The sequence below is a fragment of the Symphalangus syndactylus genome, chromosome 6 (assembly GCF_028878055.3).
Source record: "Symphalangus syndactylus isolate Jambi chromosome 6, NHGRI_mSymSyn1-v2.1_pri, whole genome shotgun sequence".
NCBI lineage: Eukaryota > Metazoa > Chordata > Mammalia > Primates > Hylobatidae > Symphalangus > Symphalangus syndactylus.
In genome coordinates this window covers 59,075,227-59,100,562 of record NC_072428.2, presented here as the reverse complement: position 1 = coordinate 59,100,562, position 25,336 = coordinate 59,075,227, and the positions used below count along the sequence as shown (strand labels likewise).

At 41.0% G+C, this 25,336-nt stretch overlaps 1 protein-coding gene across 5 annotated transcripts in view; it reads left to right on the top strand.

Moving 5' to 3' along the window:
* The window catches only part of GAB2 (GRB2 associated binding protein 2), a 208,865-nt gene that overhangs the window by 8,727 nt on the left and 174,802 nt on the right, over nucleotides 1-25,336 (top strand). The window lies entirely within an intron of this gene.

Sequence of the window (25,336 nt, the reverse complement as noted above, 5' to 3'; positions counted from 1 at the left end):
TCTTTTTGATTGATAATGATATATATAATTCTTTCACATCCTTGCTGATTTTTCTATCTAGTTCTTCTGTCGATTGTTGAGAGACAGGGGTTGAAGTTTCCAACTGTAATTGTGAATATTTCCGTTTCTCATTTCAGTTCTGTCAGTTTTTATTTCACATATTTTATTTTTTTAATTATTTTTTTGAAGATGGAGTTCTCTTGTTGCCCAGGCTGGAGGTGCAATAGCACGATCTCAGCTCTCTGCAACCTCCACCTCCCAGGTGCAAGCAATTCTCCTGCCTCATCCTCCCAAGTAGCTGGGATTACAGGCATGCACCACCACACCTGGATAATTTTGTATTTTTAATAGAGACAGGGTTTCTCCATGTTGGCCAGACTGGTCTCGAACTCCCGACCTCAGGTCATCTGCCCGCCTCAGCCTCCCAAAGTGCTGGGATTACAAACATGAGCCACCGCACCCAGCCCTGTTTCACATAGTTTAGAGCTCTGTTGTTTGCTATATACACATTTAGAATTGCAACATCTTCTTTGTGGCATGACCCTTTTATCTTTATATAATACCCTGTGAGTCTCTGGTAATTTCTTTTGCTCTGAGGTCTACTTGTTATCTGATATTATAGCCTATATCTGATAATATAGTTATTCTTGTTTTCCTTTTATTGATATTCACATGATACATCTTTTCCATCCACTTACTTTCAGCCTACCCATATCATTGTATTTGAAGTGATATCTTATAGGTGGCATATTGTTGGGGTGTATTAATCTGTTCTCACACTGCTGTAAAGAACTACCTGAGACTGGGTAATTTATCAAGAAAAGAGGTTTAATTGGCTCACAGTTCCACAAGCTGTATAGGAAGCATGGCTGGGGAGGCCTCAGGAAACTTACAGTCATGGTGGAAGGTGAAGGAGAAGCAGGCACATCTTACATGGCTGGAGCAGGAGGAAGAGAGTGAGGGGAGAGGTGCTACACACTTTTAAATAACCAGATCTCACAATAACTCACTATCACGAGAACAGCACCAAAGGGGAAATCCACCTCTGTAATCTAATCATTTCCCATCAGGCCCCACCTCCAATATTTGGGGATGACAGTTTGACCTCAGATTTGGGCAGGGACACAAACCCAAACCATATCATGGGGCATGTTTTTAATCCACTCTGCTTATTTATGTCTTAATTGGTATATTTAAATTTACATTTAATGTAATTTCTAGTATGTTAGAGCTTAGTTCTGCCACTTTATTTTTTGTTTGTGTTCTGTTTTTGTTTGTTTTCTTCTTGCCTTCCTGTGAGTTTCTTGAATATTTTTAGAATTCTGTTTTGATTTATCTATATAGTGTTTTTGAGTGTGTCTTTCTATGCAGCTTTTTTAGTGGTTGCTCTAGGTATTATACTGTACATACAACAGTCAGTTGGTGTCATCTTATAATCTAAATGAAGTCTGTATCATCATTTTACAAGTTTAAGTATAGAAACCTTACCTCCCTGTATGTCCTTTTGCCCTCCTCCATGTATAATTGTTTTAAATATTTTTTCTATATCAGACAGTGCTATAATTTTTGCTTCAATCATTAAACCTAATTTAGAAAACTCAGAAGGAAAGACTATTGAATTACATTGTTTACTGTGTACTTTCTTCTTTGCTGATGTTTTCAGGTTCCTCTTTTTTTCATTTCCTTTCTGTTTGGAGAACTTCCTTTAGCCATTCTTTAGGGTAGATCTGCCAGTGATAAATTATCTTTATTTTCCTTCACCTGAGAAGTTCTCATTTTCCCCTTCATTCTGATATTTTCACTGGATATTGAATTATTGAGTGGACACTTCTTTTCTTTGAGCACTTATAAAATATTGCATCCTTTCCTTCTGGCCTGCATGGGTTTCTAATGAAAAATCTATGGTCATTCCAATTCCTTTCCCTCAGGAGGTAAAATGCCATCTTTTTCTTTCTTTCTTTCTTTCTTTGACAGAAAATGCCATCTTTTTCTTTCTTTTTTTTTTTTTTTTTTTTGAGAAGGAGTTTCACTCTTGTCACCCAGGCTGGAGTGCAATGGCACTATCTGGGCTCACTGCAATGTCTGCCTCCCAGGTTCAAGAGATTCTCCTGCCTCAGCCTCCCTATAGCTGAGATTACAGGCGCTCACCACCACGCCCAGCTACTTTTTTGTGTTTTTAGTAGAGACAGGGTTTCACTATGTTGGCCAGGCTGGTCTTGAACTCCTGACCTCAGGTGATCCACCCACCTCAGCCTCCCAAAGTGCTGGGATTACAGGAGTGAGCCACCACGACCAGCTCCCATCTTTTTCTCTGGATACGTTCAATGATTTTTTTCTCTTTATTTTCAGAATTTTGCTATGTGTCTTGGTGTGGAATTTTTTTAAGTTTATCCTGTTTGGAACTCACTAAACCTACTGAATCTTTCTTTTTTTTTTTTTTTCTACTGAATCTTTCTTACTACATTTGAGAAGTTTTCACCCATTATTTCAAGTACTTTTTCAGTCCTACCCTCTTTCTTCTCTTCTTCCAAGAATCCAGTGACAAAACTGTTAGATCTTTTGTTGTAGTTCCATAGCTTCTGTAGACTCTGGTCATTTTTTTGCAGTCTGTTTTCTCTGTGTTGTTCATATTGGGTTATTTCTACTGTCCTGTTTTCCCATTCACTGATCCTCTTTCTCTGTCCTCACTATTCTGCCATTGAACTCACTGATGAACTTTTTATTTTGGTTGTTATATTTTTCAGTTCTAAAATTCCATTTGGTTTTTCTTTACATCTTCTGTTTTTTTACTGAGACTTTGTTTCTTTTTGGAGGCTTTCCAATTTTCCATTTGTTCCAAGCATGTTTGTACCTGCATTTTTGTGATGACTGCTTTAGAATCTTTGAAAGATAATTCTAACAGCTCTGTTATCTCATTGTTGGCATCTGTTGTCTTTTTCATTCTGTTGAGAGCTTCGTCATTCTTTGTATAATGAGTGGTTTTCTATTAAAACCTGGACATTTTTGGCTCACACATGTAATCCTAGCACTTTGGGAGGCCAAGGTGGGTGAATCACCTGAGGTCAGGAGTTTGAGACCAGCCTGGCCAACATGGCGAAACCCTGTCTCTACTGAAAATACAAAAATTACCCGGGCATGGTGGCGGGTGACTGTAATCCCAGCTACTTGGGAGGCTGAGGCGGGAGAATTGCTTCAACCCAGGGGACAGAGGTTGCTCTGAGCCAAGATCATGCCATTGCACTCCAGCCTGGGCAACAGAGCAAGATTCTGTCTCAAAAAAAAAAAAAAAACGTGGACATTTTTTTATTATGTTGTGATACTCTGGATCTAATTTAAACCTTGTGTTTTATCTGGATTTCTCTGACTCTGCTGCAATCATCGGAAGGGGACACTGCCTTAGTATTTCCAAGTAGAAGTTGAAGTCCAGGTTTTTCATTCCACCTCCATTGATACTCCCGATAGGAAGACAGTCCTCATTACTCCTGTGAATGGTTGAAGGTTCCAACTTCCCATGTGGTCTCCAGTGACTCTACAGGGATGGGTGCCTTATTACCAGTTTTTGGGTATGAATATCGTAGCTTTCTACTTGACTTTCTTTGACACCACCCTAGCAGGTGTCACCTGGCCTCATGACAGCCTCTGAAGGGTAGAAGTCTAGGTTCTCACTCAGTTTTTGCTGCTGTGGGTGAGAGTTGGACCACAGTTTGCTCTGCGGTATTTGGCTAGAGTAGAGCAGTTATTAGCAGTTTCATCTCTTGCTAGGCTGCCCCTTTCCCAGTTCTTTGGCTAGAGAGAGCAGACTTTCCTTGGCAATTTTTTGGTGTACATAGGTTGGTGTTTCTGCCATGCTGGCTGCTTCAGCTCCAAGTCTAAGATATATGAGGCATAAAGAAAACTCATGGAATTTATCATTGTGTCATTCCTTGGGTTCCAGGGTCCCTAGCAAATCTGCCGCCTACTGTTCACCTTTTAGATTCTTCTTAAGTTTGTTTTATATATAATATCTAAGGATTTTAATTGTGCTTAGTGGTGGGAATAGGGAAAAGTATGTCTATTCCGTTTACCCACTGTGTATGGTCTTGAATGTTGCTTATACAAAAGCACTTGTTACCAATGAACATCTAGTATATTAGTGGCAATTACTAGATATTTTATTCCCATGTTACCAGAGGAGAAACTGAGCACAGAGCTTAAGTGCCACACATATAGTAAGTAGCAGACCCAGGACTACAAACCAAGTCTTCTCATTAAAATCCATGTTCTTGGCAGGCATGGTGGCTCACGCCTATAATCCCAGCACTTTGGGAGGCCGAGGCAGGCAGATCACAGAGGTCAGGAGATCGAGACCATCCTGGCTAACACAGCGAAACCCCATCTCTACTAAAAATACAAAAAATTAGCCAGGTGTGGTGGCAGGCGCCTGTAGTTCCAGCTCCTCAGGAGTCTGAGGCAGGAGAATGGTGTGAACCGGGGAGGCAGAGCTTGCAGTGAGCCGAGATTACGCCACTGCACTCCAGCCTGGGCGACAGAGCTAGACTCCATCTCAAAAAAAAAAAAAAAAATCCATGTTTTTTCCCCATGTTCTGTGGATTAGGATTCTGCCTTTATTTTTTTAATTTTTACTTTTTACAGAAACATAATAGTTGTAAATATTTATGGAGATGTGAAATTTTGATACAAGCATATAATGTGTGCTTAGGATACTCATCACCTCAAACGTTTATCATTTCTTTTTGTTAGGAACATTCCAGTTCCACTCTTGTTATTTTGAAATATACAATAAATTATTGTTAACTATACTTGCTCTATCTTGCTACCAAATACTAGATCTTAGTTCTTCTAACTGTATTTTTATACCCACTAATCATCCCTTGTTTATACTTCTCTTCCCACTGTCCTTTCCAGTATCTGATAATCATTATTGTTTCTCTATCTCCATGAGTTCAGTTTTTTTTAGCTTCCATATACAAGTAAGAACATGCAGTGTTTAAATTTCTGTTCCTGGCTTATTTTGCTTAACGTAATGTCCTCCAGTACCATCTGTGTTGCCACGAATGGCAGGATTTCGTTCTTTTGCATGGCCGAATAGTATTCCATTGTTATTGTTGTTTTCAAGACAGTCTTGCTCTGTCACCCAGAGGTGTAGTGGTACAATCTTGGCTCACTGCAGCCTCAACCTCCTAGGCTCAAGCGATCCTGCCACCTCATCCTCCTGAGTAGCTGGGACTACAGACATGCGCCACCCGGCCTGGCTAATTTTTTGTTTTATTTTTTGCAGAGGTGAGGGCTCACTATGTTGCCCAGGCTCATCTCGAACTCCGGAGCTCAAGTGACTTTCCTGCCTTGGCCTCCTAAAGTGCTGGGATTAAAGGCATGAGCCACTGTGCCCAGCCCTGAATAGTATTCCATTGTGTATATGTACCACATTTTCTTTATGCATTCATCGATTGATGGACGCTTAGGTTGATTCTGCATCTTGGCTACTATAATAAGCATGGGAGTGCAGATATCTCTTCAATACATTGATTTCCTTTCTTTTGGATATGTAGCCAGCAGTGGGATTGCTAGATCATATGGTAGTTCTATTTTTAGTTTTTTGAAGAACTACCATACTGTTCTCTATGGGGGCTGTACTAATTTACATTCCCACCAACAATGTATGAGGGCTTCCCTTTCTCCACATCCTTGCCAGCATCTGTTATCACTTGTCTTTTTTTTCTGTACATACTTAGCATATTTTACAAAAAAAAAAAAAGAACTGTGAATGCCAGCATATATGACTTTGAGTTCCTTATATATTCTAGTTATTAATCCCTCGTCAGATGAGTAGTTTGCACATATTTTCTCGCATTCTGTGAGTTGTTTCTTAACGTTGTTTATTGTTTCCTTTGCTGTGCCAAAGCTTTTAAGCTTGATGTGATCCCTTCTGTCTGTTTCTGCTTTGGTTGCTTGTGCTTTTGAGGTCTTGCTCAAGAAATCTTTGCCCAGACCAATGTCCTGGAGCATTTCCTCAATATTTTCTACTAATAGTTTTATAGTTTCAGGTCTCATATTTAAGTCCTTAATCCATTTTGATTTCATTTTTAAATATTGAGAAAGATAGAGGTCTAATTTCATTCTTCTGCATATGGATATCAAGTTTTCCTAGAACATTTATTGAAGAAACTGCACTTTTTCCAGTGTATGTTCTTGGCACCTTTGTCAAAGGTGACTTCTGTCCTACTTTAGCATAGCTAGATAATAATCTTCTGTTTACTATAGTCCATTTGCAAAAAGGTAGCCATTTACAAATGTTTAAATGACGAGATTATTTTAAACTTACATAGTATTGCCATAATTATCCTGCACTTTAACTCTTTAAAACTCAAGCATTTATTAATTTTCTTTTTAAGCTATAGGGTAACCCTAGCAGTTTTTAAAAATTTAAACTTGGTAAATATGTTTAAGTGATTTGCTATCCTTGATTAGTATCTTAGTCCATTCAGGCTGCTATAACAAAATAGCCTTAACTGGGTGATTTATAAGCAACAAACATTTACTTCTAAAAGCTCTGGAGGCTGGCAAGTGTAAGATCAAGGCACTGACACATTCAGCGTCTGGTGATTGCCCACTTCCTCATAGACAATGTCTTCCGTTGTGTCCTCACATGACTGAAGAGGGAAAGAAGCTCCTCGGGGTTTCTTTTATAATGTCTCTAATCCCATTTATGAGTACTCTGCCCTCATGACTTGATAACCTCCCAAAGGACCCACCACCTAATACTGTCACTTTAGGGATTAGGATTCCAACATGTGAATTGAGGTGGTGGAGTGGGCTGGGGCATTGTGAGGCATAAGCATGCAGTTCATTGCAATAAGATGATTCTTTAAATTTTCTAAAAGGTTACTTTTAAAAGTCTTCTCATGGCCGGGCGCAGTGGCTCATGTCTGTAATCCTAGCACTTTGGGAGGTGAAGGCGGGCAGGTCACCTGAGATCAGGAGTTCAAGACCAGCCTGGCCAACATGGTGAAATACTGTCTCTACCAAAAATACAAAAATTAGCTGGGCGTGGTGATGCATGCCTGTAATCCCAGCTACTGGGGTGGTTGGGGGTCGGGGGTGGTGCGGCTGAGGCAGGAGAATTGCTTGAACCTGGGAGGCGGAGGTTGCAGTGAGCTGAGATTGTGCCACTGCACTCCAGCCTGGGCGACAAGAGTGAAACTCCGTCTCAAAAAAAAAAATTTTTTTTAAACAGAAATGAAAATGTATTTAGTATAATTTAGTTCAGTAATTTATCAAACAATTAGTATGTGCCAAGTGCCCAGGTTCTGGGACTGCAAAGAAAAAAAAGCAAAGGCTTCCTAGAGAAGAAAAAGCAAAGGCTTCCTTACTTCTAGGCCCTGACCAGATAGAAGTAATCCAAGAGAAGAAGGCTTTTCAGGTAGAGGGACCACTAAGAGAGTAGACAAGGTGGCAAGGACATACACAGTGTGTGCAAGGACACTAAAAACAGTTTGGTGTTGCTGGATTATCAGCAGGATGATTGGAATAGAGGGCTTTGAAGCTGGAGAGGTAAGTAAGAGAGAATACCTGGGCTGGTAAGAACAGGGGAGGGGAAGGTCTTCAAAAACTAGAGTCCACTCAAGACTTGTTTGTAGACCATCCTAGGCAGCCAGGGCATTATTCCAACAGATTATTTGAGTATTTAAATAAATAATTCTATTTGGTTCATATAACCAGATGGAAATTCATTTTAGTAGGTTTCTGTTGTGGTCCTAATCACTAGATTATTTCTTTGATTATGTTCACAGCATTAAAGAGACTGTTCTAACCAGTTCAAGGCCAGTCTCCTGAGCTTTTTTTTTTTATCATTCACATTGGATCAGAACTTCTCATTTGGAAGCAACTGAAGTGTCCACCAACAGATAAATGGATAAACAAAATGTGATGTGTGTGTGTTCATATATACACACATATACATATCACATATATGCTATCTGGTATACATATATATACACATACACACACACACACACACACACTGGAATACTGTTCAGCCTTAAAAGGGAAGAAAACTTTAATACATGGACATGCTACAACATAGATGAACCTAGATGACATTATGCTAAATAAAATGAGCCAGTCACAAAAGGATAAATACTGTATGATTCTACTTATGTGAGGTACTAGAGTAGTCAAATTCAGAGACAGAAAGTCTAGTGCTAGTTGCCAGGGGCTATGGGTAGGGGACAATGAGCAGCTATTGTTTAATGGGTACAGAGTTTCAGTTTTGCAAGATAAAGGGTTCTGGACATTGGTGGTAATGGTGGTAACAGCAACGTGAATGTACTTAATGCCTCTGAGCTGTACACTTAAAAATGATTAAGATGATAAATTTTGTATTCTGTACATTTTATGACAGTTTTTTTTTTAAACCTTACTTGGTAAAGGTTAGTAATTGGTCTTGCTCATATTTCTAACCCAAGAGAAAAGTCAGGATGGAATCTCCACAGCCATGAATGATTATGGAATATTCTCTCAGTGACATGTAAGGACCTGAGGCAATGAAGTTGAACAGAGCTGGAAGACATGCCTGCTGCTTCGCTTAATGAAACAACCTTTTTTTTTTTTTTTTTTTTTTTTTTTTGAAACAGTCTTACTCTGTCACTCAGGCTGGAGTGCAGTGGCACAGTCTTGGCTCACTGCAGTCTCTGCCTCCTAGGCTTAAGCAATTCTTGTGCCTTAGCCTCCAGAGAAGCTGGGATTACAGGCTGCACCACTATGCCTGGCTAATTTTTTTGTATTTTTCAGTAGAGATGGGGTTTTCTTCTGTTGACCAGGCTGGTCTCGAACTCCTGGCCTCAAGTGATCTACCTGCCTCAGCCTTTCAAAGTGCTGGGATTACAGACATGAGCCACTGCGCCTGGCCTTAATGAAACAACTTTGATGTTGCTTTTTATCTCTAGGTAGAAAGGGACAATGGGATATAGTAACTTCAAGCTTATAAGAAATGCTGAGAAATACAGGTTCCTGAGCAGGCTGTTGTCTACATCCAAATTAATTTTGACAGGTGTTTATAGAGGATATACTGTATACTTTCCCTTCCTAAGGCAATAAATCAGTACACAGCCCTGCCTTCAAGGCATTTGCAGACTAGATGTCTACATGTGAAACAGAATGATGCCCTTATATGGAGTTATCCAGGCACCAAGTTGCGTGAAGGCAAATGTTCTTGGTGTGGAAGAAGTTGGAGGGGCTTCCTGGAATAGGAGGTGGACATGTGAGTTGGACTCAAGAGATAAGGGCCTAGGAAGGAATATGGTGTTCAAAATGAGAAAGAGGTGGTGCACATGGGGTGTGGGGCCAGTAAAATTCCATCCAGAGTGGAGGACTCTATAGCAGAAAGCAGGAAGTTTTGAAAGTTGAGAGCTGGGGGGAATATTTTATAATTCCCAGTAAATGCCTTAGATGGTAGGATGACATTTGCTGATAAAGAGCATCACTAACTCAGTGAGTCTTTCCCTCTCAGATGGCCACTCCTTCAGTTTGAAATGTCAGTGTATATTGACAATGTTTATGTTCAGAAAACCTCTCAGTATTTCAAAGGCCTTAGGGTCATTAAGCAAATGACTTAATTCTTTTAATCCACTGAGGCCACTTCTTTGTCTGTAAAATTAGACTAATGCTTCTTACTTCACTGGGTTTGCAAATTTATCAGAATAACATGTGAAAAAAATCTTAGCACAGTGTCTAGTCCAGAGTATTAAGTACTGGGGGAGGTGGCATAGGGATGATGTTGACTTATATTTATTAACCCATTCATAGGAACTCTGAACATGAGCATGGGTGCCTTCACATCCCTTTCAAATTTGAGCCATACCTGGAATGTACAATGTCAGAACATAACTGAAATTCTCAAGCTGGGTAGCACATCAAATTTTAGGGAGTTAATTTTTCCTGAAAGGAACATCTCAAGGATCTGCCAGTCTCATGGAAGGGAAATTAAACCACACAGGGATTTGTCTGAAGCTATGACTTTGGCCAGTCCTTGGGAAATAGGTGTGTGCTGGGGGATGTAAAGATCAATATGTGAGATCCTAGGGCCAATGTTTGAGAACGGTTTATTTTTTTATTTTTATTTTTTTTCCATTTTCATATCCTATTTTATTTTTGAAGTCAGTGTCCAGAGAGAAACCGACGATTCATTCAATCAGCATGTAAGTGACTGAGGCATCCCTACACGCCAGGTTTGCAGGCTAGGGACCAGAGATACAATGGTTAAACAAGCCACAGCCCTGTGATCCTAGGGCTTACCACGCTGGCATAAGAAGATCCTTCTGGCTCACTGTCCCCATGCCTGTGACTGTCATGTGCCAAGTGCGCTTTACACAGTCTCATTTTTCCCTCAACTCGGGGATAGGTTTTGTATCATTCCCATTACAGATACGGATGTTGAGGTTACTGAGTGGAAGAGGAAACCTGAATTCTGGTGCTGGACCCCAAAACTCATGTTAATTACCCACAGCCTCCCAAACATCAGAGGACCCAAACATGCCTCCCAATTCACTTCTCACAAATGGGGCCATTATCTGCCCCATCTCTAGCGCCGTTCTGTAACATTCTCAGCTACTTCCCACATCTTACAGAGGCAGACCCTCCTTTCAGGAAGCTGATCCATGCCCCTTCATAAGGTAGCTTCTCTCCCCCCTTGGCACACCACCTGGCTAGCCAAGGGCAGAGCAGAGACTAGGGGACAGGCCCCAGCACCAGGTCAGCACCCACTACCTCCTCAGTGATCAACAGCGCCCACTGCACTTCAATGGGCACCTGCAAGTGGCACCAGATCCTCTTGCAACAATTCTTAAGGCCGGGCGTGGTGGTCACACCTGTAATCCCAGCACTTTGGAAGTCTGCCAAAACCAGGTATTTGACACTAAATATTTTAGTTATATTTCAGTCTTTTGTTTGTTTGTTTGTTTTGTTTTTTCTTTTTTGGAGACATAGAGTCTCACTCTGTTGCTCAGGCTGGAGTGCAGTGGCACGATCTTGGCTCACTGCAACCTCCACCTCCCGGGTTCAAGTGATTGTCCTGTCTCAGCCGCCTGAGTAACTAGGATTACAGGTGTGTGTCGCCACACCCGGCTTATTTTTATATTGTAGTAGAGACAGGGTTTCGCCATGTTGCCCAGGCTGGTCTCGAACTCTGGGCCTCAAGTGATCAGCCCACACCTCAGCCTCCCGAAGTGCTGGGATTACAGCCATGAGCCATTACACCTGGCCTATATTTCAGTATTTTCTATTAGTTTTTGATGAATTTGTTTTGCCTGGCTAGGATTATTCTGTAGATAGGATTTTAGATCTGGCTTTTGTCACTGACTGCTGTAATAAATACTTGCTAGGAATTTTTTTTTTTTTTAAGATAAAGTCGCTCTGTCACACAGGCTGGAGTACAGTGGCATGATCTTGGCTCACTGCTCCTTTGCTTCCCAGATTCAAGTAGTTCTCATGTCTCAGCCTCCTGAGTAGCTGGGATTACAGGTGTGTGCCACCATGTCTGGCTAATTTTTGTATTTTTAGTAGAGGTGGGGTTTCACCATGTTGTCCAGGCTGGTCTCGAACTCCTGATCTCAAGTGATCCACCTGCCTCGGTCTCCCAAAGTGCTGAGAATGGTTTAAAATGCAAAAACTTCTCAGTAAGTGGTAACCCTTCAAAGCTCAGCTCAGATTGCCTACCCTGCAGAATCCTCCAAAGTGAGCCGCCTTCTGGGCTTGCTTCCATGACCCTATTTTCATCTCTAATTCACCATTCTCACATTGGGCTATCAGTCTCCCTTTGCTAGATTATGAACCCTTTACTTGAGACTGTAAGCAGTTTGGTGCAGGCTTGATGCCGCTTGTTAGGCGGCAGCTATCATCAAGGTACTTTCAGAAGTCGCTGATATTCTTTACAACTAATTACCTCTCTACCCATTTTTATGCTGGCTTCTTACTTTGTTGTCAGAGTAGTGAGTGAGTTCCTTAGGATCCTTCAAAGTGATCAGTTAGGGTATTTTTTAGTATCATTATAAGCTCACATGTTTAAATATATTCCATGCATTTGAATCTGTTAGAGTTGTTATCCTTATTGAAAGTCAGATTGTCCTATCTTTAACCAGCAGGAGCCTATTCGAGTTGATTTCTGGATCCTTTTGACATGACCCTACTAATCTTTGATAATTTCTTTGTTCTCTGGTATGACAAGATGTTCCAAGTTTATCTTGTACATTTTCTGACCCAGACCTGGAATTAGCTAGCCATTTCCTCAGAGTCCTGGTTTCTTTTAGTAAAAGTGGTATGCCAAAATCCATGATGGGCACTAAGGGTGCTAATTGCTATTGCTGTTATTTTGGCCACACACTCATTTTTTACATAGTTATAGCCAACATCAGTTGTCACTTTATTTTTTTATGATAACATTGTGAATTTTTTCACTTATATCTACATAGTATTTTTTCCAATTTTTAATTATGAAAAATTTCAGCCATACACAAAAGAAAATGGCATAAAGAATACTGAGGCACACAATTTCAAATCTTATCAAGATTTCATCACATTTCATCTATCCATTTTTCTGTTTCTTTGCTGCAATATTTAAAGCAAATACTAGACATGTACGTAAGTCTTATAAATATCACGTAAGTGAATGTACCACACCTGTGTGCACATTCCCCCAGTTAAATATTTGTTACTTCCAGTTATTCACTGTCATATACAGTGCAGGCCTGTCGTGTCATATAGGTGGCATGTCAGAGTTTCACCCATGTTCATGAGCCATAACATTTAGGTGTCATTAACTATTACCACAGTTCACTGGGAAGATTTTCTCGGGTAGACAGTGTGTCTTTCCTTAGCATGCATTGGAAGAACATGCCAAATGGAGTTCTGCTGACTTGAAAGAGCAGGGGAAAGTGCTAAGTTTTACCTATAGTATTATGAGGATTGTTGAAATGAGTTTGTTGCTTTGATCTTTTCATATAATTTCCTAGAGGAAAACGTTGAGTATAGGCCAGGGGTGTGTGTGTGTGTGTGTGTGTGTGTGTGTAGCTATTCACAGGCATGACCATAGCACACTACAGCCTCAAACTCCTGAGCTCAAGTGCTCCTCTCACTTAGCCTCCTGAATAGCTGAGACTATAGGTGCACCACTGTGCCTGGATTTACTTTTTTGGATACCAACAGAGACTATAACTTATTGAGGCTAAAACCTATTAGAGGTCCACTTGAAGATACTGTCATTAACAGATAGTAAGTATCTACAGTGTACATAAGTATCTACAGTGTACATAGTATTCCCCTCAAAGTTTATAGTTTTGTTGGGGAAGCAGCTTGAATGTAGAACGTAGAATGTACTGCCAGGCAGTACATACTACACAAATGACAAAGACCAGTGCCATAGGCGTCCAGAAGAGATTGGTCTAGTGTGGTCAATGAGGTTAGTGTCATAAGACCTATATTTAGATTTTACTTGTGGGTAATCTGCCATTTCACCTCTGTGCCCTCATTTCCTCATACATTCCTAGGACTTACTTCACTTGCCACCTTGTGGCAGCCTTTCCTGCACCATCCACCTCATCAGAATGAATTATGAAGCTCCTTCCTCCAGCTCACCTGTGTCACTGTCAGGCCTTAGTTCCACTCAGTAACTGTTGGTTTACACTGTGCTTCCCCTAAAATGGTAGCTTTTCCAGTGCACCATGCCCTTTGTTCATGTTCTTGTAGCCTTGGTACCTAAAGCACAGTAAGTTACTGGTTCATTAGTGCTTTATATGCTTTTAAGTTTTGAACAAATATTACTCAGGATTGGTTATATTGCCTTGGTGAAAAAAGAGTGAACTGGAATTGAATTGAAAATGTGATTTGGTTTTGGGTTTTTTTTGTTTGTTTTGCAACAGGTTTTGGGAACTTTCATAGTATATGCTATTAAAAATGGAATTTTTTTGTTAATATTTGTTTTATTCACAATAAAGTAATTATAAACACACATCACAAAAATAACAATATTAATAAATAGCACTTGTAATACTCCTGTCAAGCCTAAACATTAATATTTTAGAGTATTTCCTAGTCTCTTTTTCCTGTATTTATATTCACTATGTATATTTTACAAAATGCAGGTGAGGCTGTTTCACCGTTTGTGTGCTTTAAGTTAATATATCGAAAGTATTTCCCTGGCCGGGCGCGGTGGCTCACGCCTGTAATCTCAGCACTTTGGGAGGCTGAGGTGGGTGGATCACTTGAGGTCAGGAGTTGGAGAGCAGCCTGACCAACACGGAGAAATCCCATCTCTACTAAAAATACAAAATTAGCCGGACACAGTGGCACATGCCCGTAATCCCAGCTACTTGGGAGGCTGAGGCAGGAGAATTGCTTGAACCCGGGAGGCAGAGGTTGCGGTGACCTGAGAGCACTCCAGCCTGGACAACAAGAACGAAACTCCGCCTCAAAAAAAAAAAAAAAAGAAAATATTTCCGCATCACAAAATAGTCATCTACAACATAGGTTTTAATGGCCACAGAGCTTCTCAAGCATGTGTAATAAGGACACTTTAAACATATATTTTTACTGGTTCTTGATGTTGAATTAAATTATTTTAATTATTAGTTTACCAAAATTTGTATAAACAAAAACTGTGAGGTGTAAACATGTTCTTATAGCTCTCCTACAATTATAGATGAAAACAAATTTACAAATTCAATTTAAAACTTCAGAATCCATATAATTCACATTAACAACAGTAGACATTTTGCTGGAACTAAATTGGTGATTCAGATGTGAATATGGCACTTCTTTGACGCCTGTCTGTCCTGTGTCCCATACTTTTTTCCTACCACATTTCTTTGTTTGAACTACGGTGAAACTGCTTTGTGTAGCAAGGCATTGGCTTTTAATTGGTATGACCATGTTATTTATAAGCTGTCACCTCTGTCCTTTCTGATTAGTCATTAGTATATGAAAATTAAGGAACTTACTACTTGATATCTGTAAGATTTTAAATGCAAATGCTGGCAATGAAGGAATAGCATTCACCTGCAAGATGATTCAGATAGTCGAGACTATGCTTATATTTTTTAAGAAGATCATGCTTGAGTTGAAAACTCAAGATTGAAAAAAGAAATGTGTACTGGCTTTGCAGATCGCTTAGGATATGTTGGATGCTATTTTGAAAAATCCTCATGCAATCATAAAAAGCATGAGCTCTGAGGTTAGTCCTGGATTGGAATCCAAACCAAACCTCCCATATGCTTTGTGGGTGTGGGCGAGTTTCTTAATCTTTCTGAGCTTTAATCTCCTAGTCTGTAAAATAGAGATAATGGCAACCTTAGCCTGTTCATTGAATAGTTTTCACTTAGAGGGGTGCAAACATGAACGATTGTGTTTTTCTCCAGTCAGAACTCCCAACTGCTCTGTCCAAATCTCCCTTCTCCTCTCAAGGACAGATGATACCTTAGGCAGAGTTCACAACCTCCTGGTCACACTGGGTTACTGAAAGTTGACCATTTGAAAAGTTCAGTATATCTAATTGAAAGGTTTACTTACTCCTGTTACTCTAACCAGGCTTGTGGCTATTGGGATATGAAGTGGGAAAAGGTGGACTTGGTTTGTTTATTTTTGAGATGGAGACTTGCTGTTGCCCGGGCTGGAGTGCAGTGGCATGATCTCAGCTCACTGCAACCTCCGCCCACTGGGTTCAAGTGATTACCCTGCCTCAGCCTTCTATGTAGCTGTGATTACAGGCATGTGCCACCACACACAGCTAATTTTTGTACTTTTAGTAGAGACACGGTTTCACCATGTTGGCCAGGATGGTCTCGAACTTCTGACCTTATGTGATCCGCCAGCCTCGGCCTCCCAAAGTGCTGGGATTACAGGCGTGAGCCGCCACTCCTGGCCTGGCTTATTTTTTCTACTCCTCTTCCCCATTCTTCACCTTGGAGAGTGTATGGAGTGGGAGGAGATACAGTCTCTCTCTGATATTTCTTCCCTGGCCCTTCTGGTCTCCGGTCATTCCAGTGCCCAGTTGCCCAATGTGTAAAATGAGCAAGAGGGCGAGGGACAAGGATACGAGTCTCTTAACTGGCTTCTCTTGGGTCCTCCTAGATGGCATTTACAGGTTGCCTGTCTAGCACTGTCTGTGGGTCCACTCCCCATTGTTGTGAGTTCTTTAGAGGGTGGGCTTCCTCACTGCATGATCTCCAGACCTGGAGAAGAAACTGGTATTTAGTTCTTTTCATCTCTTTCAGGACATCCTCACTCTCCTCTGGTACCACCTGGCCCCGGTCCACTTGCTTATTGGGCAGCCCTTTTGGGTGGGGAACTGGCAAGAGGGCTTAAGACCAGCAATTTCTATGGACTGTATGACCCAGGGAAGACATATCTGTGCCAAACAGTGGGGTAACAGCAGTGCTGCTGCTTCTTGCTCATTTTCTCCTTCCTCTGTCTAGACTGGTGCAGGCCAAATCTGTAAGTCAACTGCCTGATGAGATATTCACAAGACATTACACTTTTTAAAAGTTTTTACCCCAAACCTTTTCTTTTCTTTTTTCTTTTTTGGTACCCCTAGTCTCTGTAACTGATGATCTTGGAGCCCACCGTGGGGTAGGGAGAGGACCACCCCAAAATACAGCACATTATAGTAGGTCAAGGAATCCAAGATTTCCCCTCTTATCTCTGCTCTTCTTTTGTGGACTCTGGAGGGAGAGGGACAGTGCAGGAACACATGATTGGGGTAGAAGATCTCATAGTATAGCTTCTTTTTTGTTTTTTGGTGTTTTTTTTGAGATGGAGTCTTGCTCTGTCGCCCACACTGGAATGCAGTGGTGCGATCTCGGCTCACTGCAACCTCCGCCTCCTGGGTTCACGCCATTCTCCTGCCTCAGCCTCTGGAGTAGCTGGGACTAGAGGCGTGTGCCACCACACCCAGCAAATTTTTTATATTTTTAGTAGACATGGGGTTTCACCATGTTGGCCAGGATGGTCTTGATCTCTTGACCTCATGATCTGCCTGCCTCGGCCTCCCAAAGTGCTGGGATTACAGGCGTGAGCCACCATGCCTGGCCCATAGTATGGCTTCTTAATAAATTCTTTAATTAGCCTGGCACCAGTTATTGACTGCTGTCTTTACCTTGTGGGGAACTCGCCTCTTCTCTGTCTTTAGTTGTGAGTTCTATTTACCAATTGTGGGGCAACTGAAAAAGTCCCATTCAACATTCTCTTACATAACTACCTTATGGATTTCTGTGGTATTAAATATGATAATGCCAGGCACGTTGTAAACACTCTATAAATAAATGGTAACTGTTACAATTATTGCAGTGCCAAATTTATTTGATTCTTCTGTTCTTGGATATTTTAGTCCTTAACTATTTTCCGCTATTTTATAATAGATAATGCTGTGATAATCTTTAGAGCAAAGACTTTTATCCTCAGGATGAATTTCTACAAAAGAGAGTCTGATTCAAAGGGTATAGCTATTTGTAAGGCTTTTGATGCATCATAGCAAATTGGCTCTCAGAAAGGATAGTTTTGGCTTCCCTGATTCTTCTTTGATATTAGACATTTTAATTTTTTAATACTTGATAATTTGATAGGTGAAAAAATAATTGTTTTGATTTGGATTTCTTTGCTACTGAGTTTGAATATATTTTCATGTATTATTGGCTCGTATTTTAAGTGACTTCCTTGTTCAAATGCAAGGTGCTTTTTGATACACTTTATTCGTGTAATTGGGAAAACTGTGTGACTTCAGGCATTGTAATAAGGGAACTTGGAATAACTAGAGTGGGGAATCTCCGGCAGTAGGGAGGGAAAAGATTGACCTGACCTGATGTTCCTGTTAACTCAGCAGCTCCTTTTTGAGACCTTTGCAGTTGTGATTCCATAGATTTCCCCCAGGCAGCCTTTTGATCTTTATTCAGTTTCAAGGCCTGCCTCAAATGTCACAAGGTTTGTGATACTTCCTGATATCCTCCTGAAGGAAATTTATCTTCCGTCAACATCCTGCCTCTCTGCAGCTCCTATGACATTGCAGCGTGACTGTGTTTTTAGTCTCTTCTCTTAATTATGGGGACTTCTCAAGGATAGTCATCTTTCTTGTCTAACCTGGTGTTCGGCACATAGGTACAGAAGCAAGAGATAAGATGGTGGAAAGTGTTGCAAGAAAGTAGAATAGGGTGATTAATTCCACTTGGAGTGGGGTAGTGTCAGAGGCTGCAGAGAAAATTATAATTGAGCTGGGATGTGAAGAATGAACAGGAGTTCATCTACAGATGGAAAAGTAATACTTCAAATAATGAGAACAGTTTAAAGGCCTAAAGATGTGAGCTCATGAATGTCAAGGTAAGGTGTGTGGATGGAGAGGGATGAAGAACAAGGTTCAAGTGAGTCTCTCTGTTCTTCTCAGAACCCCCATCTTCATTACCTTTGCCTACCGTGGTCTCTGCTTTGTCCAGAGTATCTTCTCTGTCCCCTGCCTCCTTAGACTCTATCGGTCATTCCACAAAGTTACTGAATACCTATTATGTTCTTGCATCAAGAGAAAGAGGCAAAAATGGGTTCATGGACAACTTGGAATGGCATCATAGGAAAAAAGCCAAGCAGAGTAGTGCCTTACCCATATTCCTTTTCGACTGCACTGATTGTTCCTAACAACTGAAACGTTTTCTATTATAGCATCTGTAGATAAAATAGATAACAATCAAAAGAGTTACAATTTATTTAGTCCCTTCTGATGGGACAGTGGTTTCTTTCCAACTAGGCTTAGACAAAGAAAATACAATTTTCTTCTTTTTTTTTTTTTTTTTTTTTTTTTTTGGAGACGGAGTCTTGCTCTGTCACCCAGGCTATAGTGCAGTGATAGGATCTCAGCTCACTGCAACCTCTGCCTCCTGGGTTCAAGCAATTCTCCTACCTCAGCCTCCTGAGTAGCTGAGATTACAGGTGCTCGCCACCATGCCCAGCTAATTTTTTGTATTTTTAGTGGAGACGGGGTTTCACCGTGTTAGCCAGGCTGGTCTCACACTCCTGACTTCATGATCCGCCCACCTCGGCCTCCTAAAGTGCTGGAATTACAGGCATGAGCTACTGCACCCAGCCAGTTTTCATATTTTCTATAGCTGTCTGCTTCTGTATCAGTTCCCATCTTTGTTCCAGTTTCTTTGGCTTCACAATACATCTTCGGTCATCATTAAAGCATGCCCAAAACTTAATGGCATAAGGTAACCATTTTATTTTACTCATAGATTCTGTGGGTCAGGAATTCAGAGAGGACATGGCAGGAACTTGTTTCTGCTCCCCAATATCTGGGGCCCCAACTGGGAAGGCTTGAATGGCTCAGAGTGACTTGACTGCTAGGAACTGAAATCCTCCGAAAGCATCACTTACATACCTGTCACTAGGGCTGGGATGACTCAGAGGCTCTGCTCAGCTGCAGTTGTTGATGAGAGCACCTACCAGTGGCCTTTACATGGAGCCCAGGCTTCCTCTCATGGCAGTCTCTAAGCAATCAGACTGCTTACATGGTGCTTAAGGGCTCCAAGAGTGAATGTGTTAGTGGCCAAGATGAAAATGTCATGGCCTTTTTTAGTGACCTAGCCTTAGAAGTCACATAGTGTTACTTTGGCCATACTTTATTGATTGAAGGAGTCACAAGTCCACTCAGATTCATGGAAAGGGAACATAGACTCCTAACCTCTTGGTAGATGGAGTATCAAAGAATTTGTGGTCATTTTAATTTTTATTTTATTATTTTTTTTTTAATTTAGAGACAGGGTCTCAGTGTCACCCAGGCTGTTGTGCGGTGGTATGATCTCATCTCATTGCAGCCTCAACCTCCCGGGCTCAAGCGATCCTCCCACTCAGCCTCCCGGACAGCTGGGACCACAGGTGCATGGCACTACATCCAACTAATTTTTCTGTTTTTTGTAGAGATGGTGTTGCACTGTTTTGCCCAGGCTGGCCATTTTTTAAAACTGCCACAATAACATTTATTTTTCAGGATAAAGTCTCCTTTGAATCTTTTCAAAGGTCAACTTCCTAATCAGGGCTCTTTGAGTAAATACTTCCTCTTTGAGAGTACTGCCCACTTCCCTGTTTCTGCTGGAAATCTTACTTGGTCAAGGCAGAGATTGCATCTGCATTGTTGATCTCCAGATCCTCATCAATCTAGAACAGTGTCTGGCAAACCGTTGATGTTTAATACATATCACTGATTATGTAATGCTTACTATGTATTTGTGTGAGAGAGAAGAGGATATCTACATTGGTATCTGTGTGGAATTTTCTACTTCAGTGTCCAATTTCTGATGTATTCCTGAGTCTCCTGCTGAGACTCATTCTGTCTTTCAGAGTGATGTGCACGAACCCATTATTGGAGGAGATCGCAGTATTGGACATCTGTCTCAAAGTCTCTATACACTGAGAACTCCTTGTTCCAACCATAGGCCTCTGTAGGTCCACCAGTCTCTTAGCAATTTCTTTATATATATATATGCTGGAGTGCAGTGGCACAATCTTGACTCGCTGCAACCTCCGCCTCCCTGGTTCAAGTGATTCTTATGCGTCAACCTCCCGAGTAGCTGGGATTACAGGCACCTGCCACCATATCCAGCTAATTTTTATTTTCTTTTTTGAAGATACGGGATCTCACTGTGTTTCTCAGGCCGATCTCAAACTCCTGGGCTCAAGTGATCCTCCTGCCTTGGCTTCCCAAAGGAACAAGTCTTTTTATGAGACTGGTTAAGGTCTCTATATAAGTTGGGTTGACCTAGTGAGAAATCCTTTGTTTATAGCTTGCTGTTGTGGGCTATAAAGCAATAGCCTCGCCAAACCTGGTTTCATTTATTTCAAACCCTTTGTAAGCCAAGGGAACAGATGCAAAGTATCTCCTTATTTTCATGAACTTCCATATCAAGGTTTTCTGTTAACTGAATTTGTGATTGGTGAGCTTTAAGCCAGTGAGTACTATTCTCTTTTGTTACTGCACGTGGCATGTGTGGTGTTAACATACACTACACTCTAAAGCTGCCTGGTCCTGAACTACTGAATTTATGTGGTGGTAAGTACAAAAGGATCTATATTATGCTGAAAAGAACAAAGTATTATCCATGTACAAAATTATTATATAACAAATGCCTAAAATTCCTGCTGTGTGCAAGAACTTCAGCTAGGCATTGCGAGGGATAAAGGTATAACAAAGAATGATACTAAACTGATGATATTGGTAACTTGTGGGGATTTGACTGGCAGGGGTGGTAAAAGGGGCTTCAACTTTATGGTGTCTCAATTCTGTTTTTAAAATAACAGCTTTGTTGAGATGTAATTCACATACCATAAAAGTCACCATTTAAAAGTATACATATTCAGTGTTTTCAGTATATTTATGCAGTTGTACAGCCATCACCACTATTTTCAGAACATTCTTAACCTGAAAAGAAAACCACGGCCGGGTGCGGTGCCTCACACCTGTAATCCAGCACTTTGGGAAGCCGAGGCGGGTAGATCATCTGAGGTTGGGAGTTCGAGACCAGTCTGACCAACATGGAGAAACCCCGTCTCTATTAAAAATACTAAAAATTAGCCGGATGTGGTGGCACATGCCCCTAATCCCAGCTACTTGGGAGGCTGAGGCAAAAGAATCACTTCAACCTGGGAGGTGGAGGTTGCAGTGAGCCGAGATTGCGCCATTGCACTCTAGCCTGGGCAACGAACAAAACTCCGTCTCAAAAAAAAAAAGGAAAACCACATGCTTTTCTGTCATTCTCTGAAAGAAAAGGTAGAAAAGGACATGGAGTTGTTCTTCATGTCAATCTCAGATGTTTCCCCCAAAGTAAAATGTCATTTTTCCTGTTCTGATCTCAGAACATGTTGATTGAGACTCTATGTTGGCACTTAATATATTCTGCCAAGAAACTAGGAGCGTGAATACCTCTCCTTTGCTAGCTTAGGAGGACCTTGGGAGCAAAGACTAGGTCTTGTGCTAATTTTACCACCTGTTGAGTAAATGCTTAATATGTACTCATTAAATATCAGTTTGAGTTCTGCTGACATTCTTAGACTTTTGAGGTAGATTTCTAGGAGAAACATCTTTTCTGACCAATACATCCCTAGTTCATTTCTCTGTTAGGTGGAGTTTCTCATTCTTCTGTTTCTACCCAAAGAAGTATGATTTAAGGTAAGGTAAGGGTTAACTTTCTTTCTCGCTCTCATTCTCAGTCTCTTTCTCTCTCTTTTTAACAAAACAAAAATAAGCAGGACTGATGGTGGGAATAGAATCATTGCATTTGCTTATTTTGAAGTTATGTTCTCTGAGGATATCCATAGCTCTGAGGGCAGAAGAGGGTTGGTAGAGAACATTTGGATAAAGATAAGAGAAATTATGTTCTGGGACCATATTGTGAGTCCCATCTATAAACAATATGATGCCACGCACAGTGGCTCACACCTGTAATCCCAGCTTTTTGGGAGGCTGAGGCAGGAGGATCACTTGAGCCCACGAGTCCAAGATCAGCCTAGACAACATAGCAAGACACTGTCTCTACAAAAAAATTCTTAAAAATAGCTGGATGTGGTGGCACATCCCTGTAGTCCCAGCTACTCAGGAGGCTGAGGTAGGAGGATTGCCCAAGCCCAGGAAGTTGAGGCTGCAGTGACCTGTGATCATGCCACTGCACTCCACCCTAGACAACAGAGCGAGACCCTGTCTCAAAACAAAAATGTGGAGGCCAGGCACAGTGGCTCATGCTTGTGATATTAGCACATTGGGAGGCTGAGGCAGCTGGATCTCTTGAAGTCAGGACTTCAGGACCAGTCTGGCCAACAAGGCAAAAAACCGCGTCTACTAAAAAATAGAAAAATTAGCCGGGTGTGGTGGTGCGTGCCTATAGTCCCAGCTCCTTGGAAGGCTGAGGCACAAGAATCGATTGAACCCAGGAAACAGAGATTGCAGTGGGCCAAGATCGTGCCACTGCACTCCAGCCTGGACTCTGTCTCAAAAAAAAAAAAAAAAAATACGGAGTCATAATTTATTATGCGTATTATATGCATATTGAGCACCTACTATGTAGAGTACTGTCCTGTGCATTTCTTATGTATTAGTTAACCTTCACTTATTTTCTCCATTTTGTGGATAAGAAACTAAAGAACAAGGTGTTTAGGAAAATTGCAAAAGATATCTCCATTAGAAAATAAAAGAACCACATTTTGACCCCAAGCAATCTTCCTCTAGTGCCTGGTTGGTGTCTCTATATAAAATAAACTGAATTTGAATCCTGGCTCTACTATTTAATAGGAATATAGCTTTGGATAAGTCATCTAATCTCTCTGAGCCTCACTTTCTACATAGGGTAGTTGGCAGATTGTGAGTAAAGCTCCTTAGTCCATTGTGATTCACTTCTGCCATTTATTTGTGGATTTTTCTTGCTAACTCTGTACAGTCTGACAGTAGCAGGATACGTGAGTGATGGCAGATTTCAACTATTTGGTTATGTAATGGTTAAGCAGTTCTACACATCCTTTCCTATCGTATTAACAACTTTGTTTCTCAACCCACTGAGAGACCACTGGTACTGTGGACTTAATTCTGACCCATTGGTAAAGATTTTCGTAATACAAACTTGATGAGAACTTGATAACGTGATGGTCAGTGTAGCTTGTTAGCAGTGAAGAGCAAGAACATTGTACCCTAGACTTTAGAAATGCATATTTCAGAAAGTGTCTGAAAACCTTGACCAATGCTAGTACATCTAGAGAAGATGACAGCCCAGGGGATCATGTGGGAACCATGCCAGATAAGGAGTAGTTGGAGCCTCAGAGGTCATACGGTGTGAGGAAAAGAAGAGTTTTAAAAAGAAAGAAAAGAAAAAGAAGATAGTCCATTGTGGCAGCTCACACAGAATCTAAAGTAGGAGGACTGCTTGAGCCTAGCAGCTCTAGGCTACAGTGAGCTATGACCTAGCCACTGTACTCCAGCCTGGGCGACAAAGTGAGTCCCCACCTCATTCATTGATTCATTCATTCATTCATTCATTCATTATTTTGGTAACAACATTTTTGTTTAATGTCTAAATCTAACGAAACATGCCATTTTCATTTAAAAGTACAATTTTATGAAATAATAAATATATAGAAGGCTTGGCCAACATTTATAAACCAGGATCTGACACAGATGTAAATCCATGCCTTCCAACTTCCTTGACATCACATTGTCTCTTCATAAGAGATAGTCACTTTGGCCAGTAGGGAAGACAGGAAAACCAATAACATGAGTAAACAATTTCCATCTTGCCTGGCCCTGACTGGGGTCATTACTCTAAGCCACATGCCTTACTTTGCTCTGGCACTTCAGGATGTTCCCTCCTGGTATTAGCTGTGCACCAAAGCTAAGAGGTCACAGGACCCTCCTTGCCATTCTCAATAAATCAGTTTTGCAAAACCTCCAGGCCTTCTTGCAGAGTATTCAGGCATATAGGGTTGTAGCTGATCAGCCATAAGGACAGACTTCCCTTTAGGCCCTGCAGCAGTATGGCACCGGTTTGAAAGCCTCCATCCAGTGCACATAATGAAAGTCAGAAAAAGACCTTCATTACTTATGTGTACTTTCTACAAAGAAACAGATACCTGGATGAGGGCCAAGACTGCCTCCTTCATCATTTCATTTTGTATGTCTGTGTTGACAGAGTCAGCAAGAGAAGAGATATCAAGTGCTTGCAAGGTCCCTAGGTCTGTCCTTGTAGCCAGACCTTCCCTTGCTACTTGTAATTCCTTGACAGAAGACATTGTGGTAGTGGGTACTCAGGAAAGAAGCAACTAGAGTGGGGCACTTCTCCCAGGGCAAACACTGAATCCTCTTTCTGTTATAAAGTTCCCTGAGTCCTGGGTTTGTTTGTTCACGTAGATAGAATGATAGCTGTTGAAACTGTCCCTAACTTAGTAATTCTCTCTGAACTCCCTTGAGAGGGCCCAGGTACTCTTACTTTCCATCTCTCCTGACAAAGAATAAAGAATGAGTCTAAGAGTCTTGACCATCATATATCTCAGGCACTGACTGGGGATGGGGAAGCTTTGAATAACCAGATACATACGTATAGATAGATAGGTAAAGATATCTCATAGCTACACTTTCTTTTTTTGTTAATAAAATACTAATTATGTATCAGTCTTGTGCTAGGCACGAAAGATGCAGTGTTGAATAAGACAGGTTAGATAACTTTTGTGAAGCATAACATGTACCCCTCCCAAATGTTCTATTGATGACAGATTCCTATCATTGGGTGCCTCATAATTTTGTATTCTTTCATCACGTCTAAAATCAAGCTCTACATGG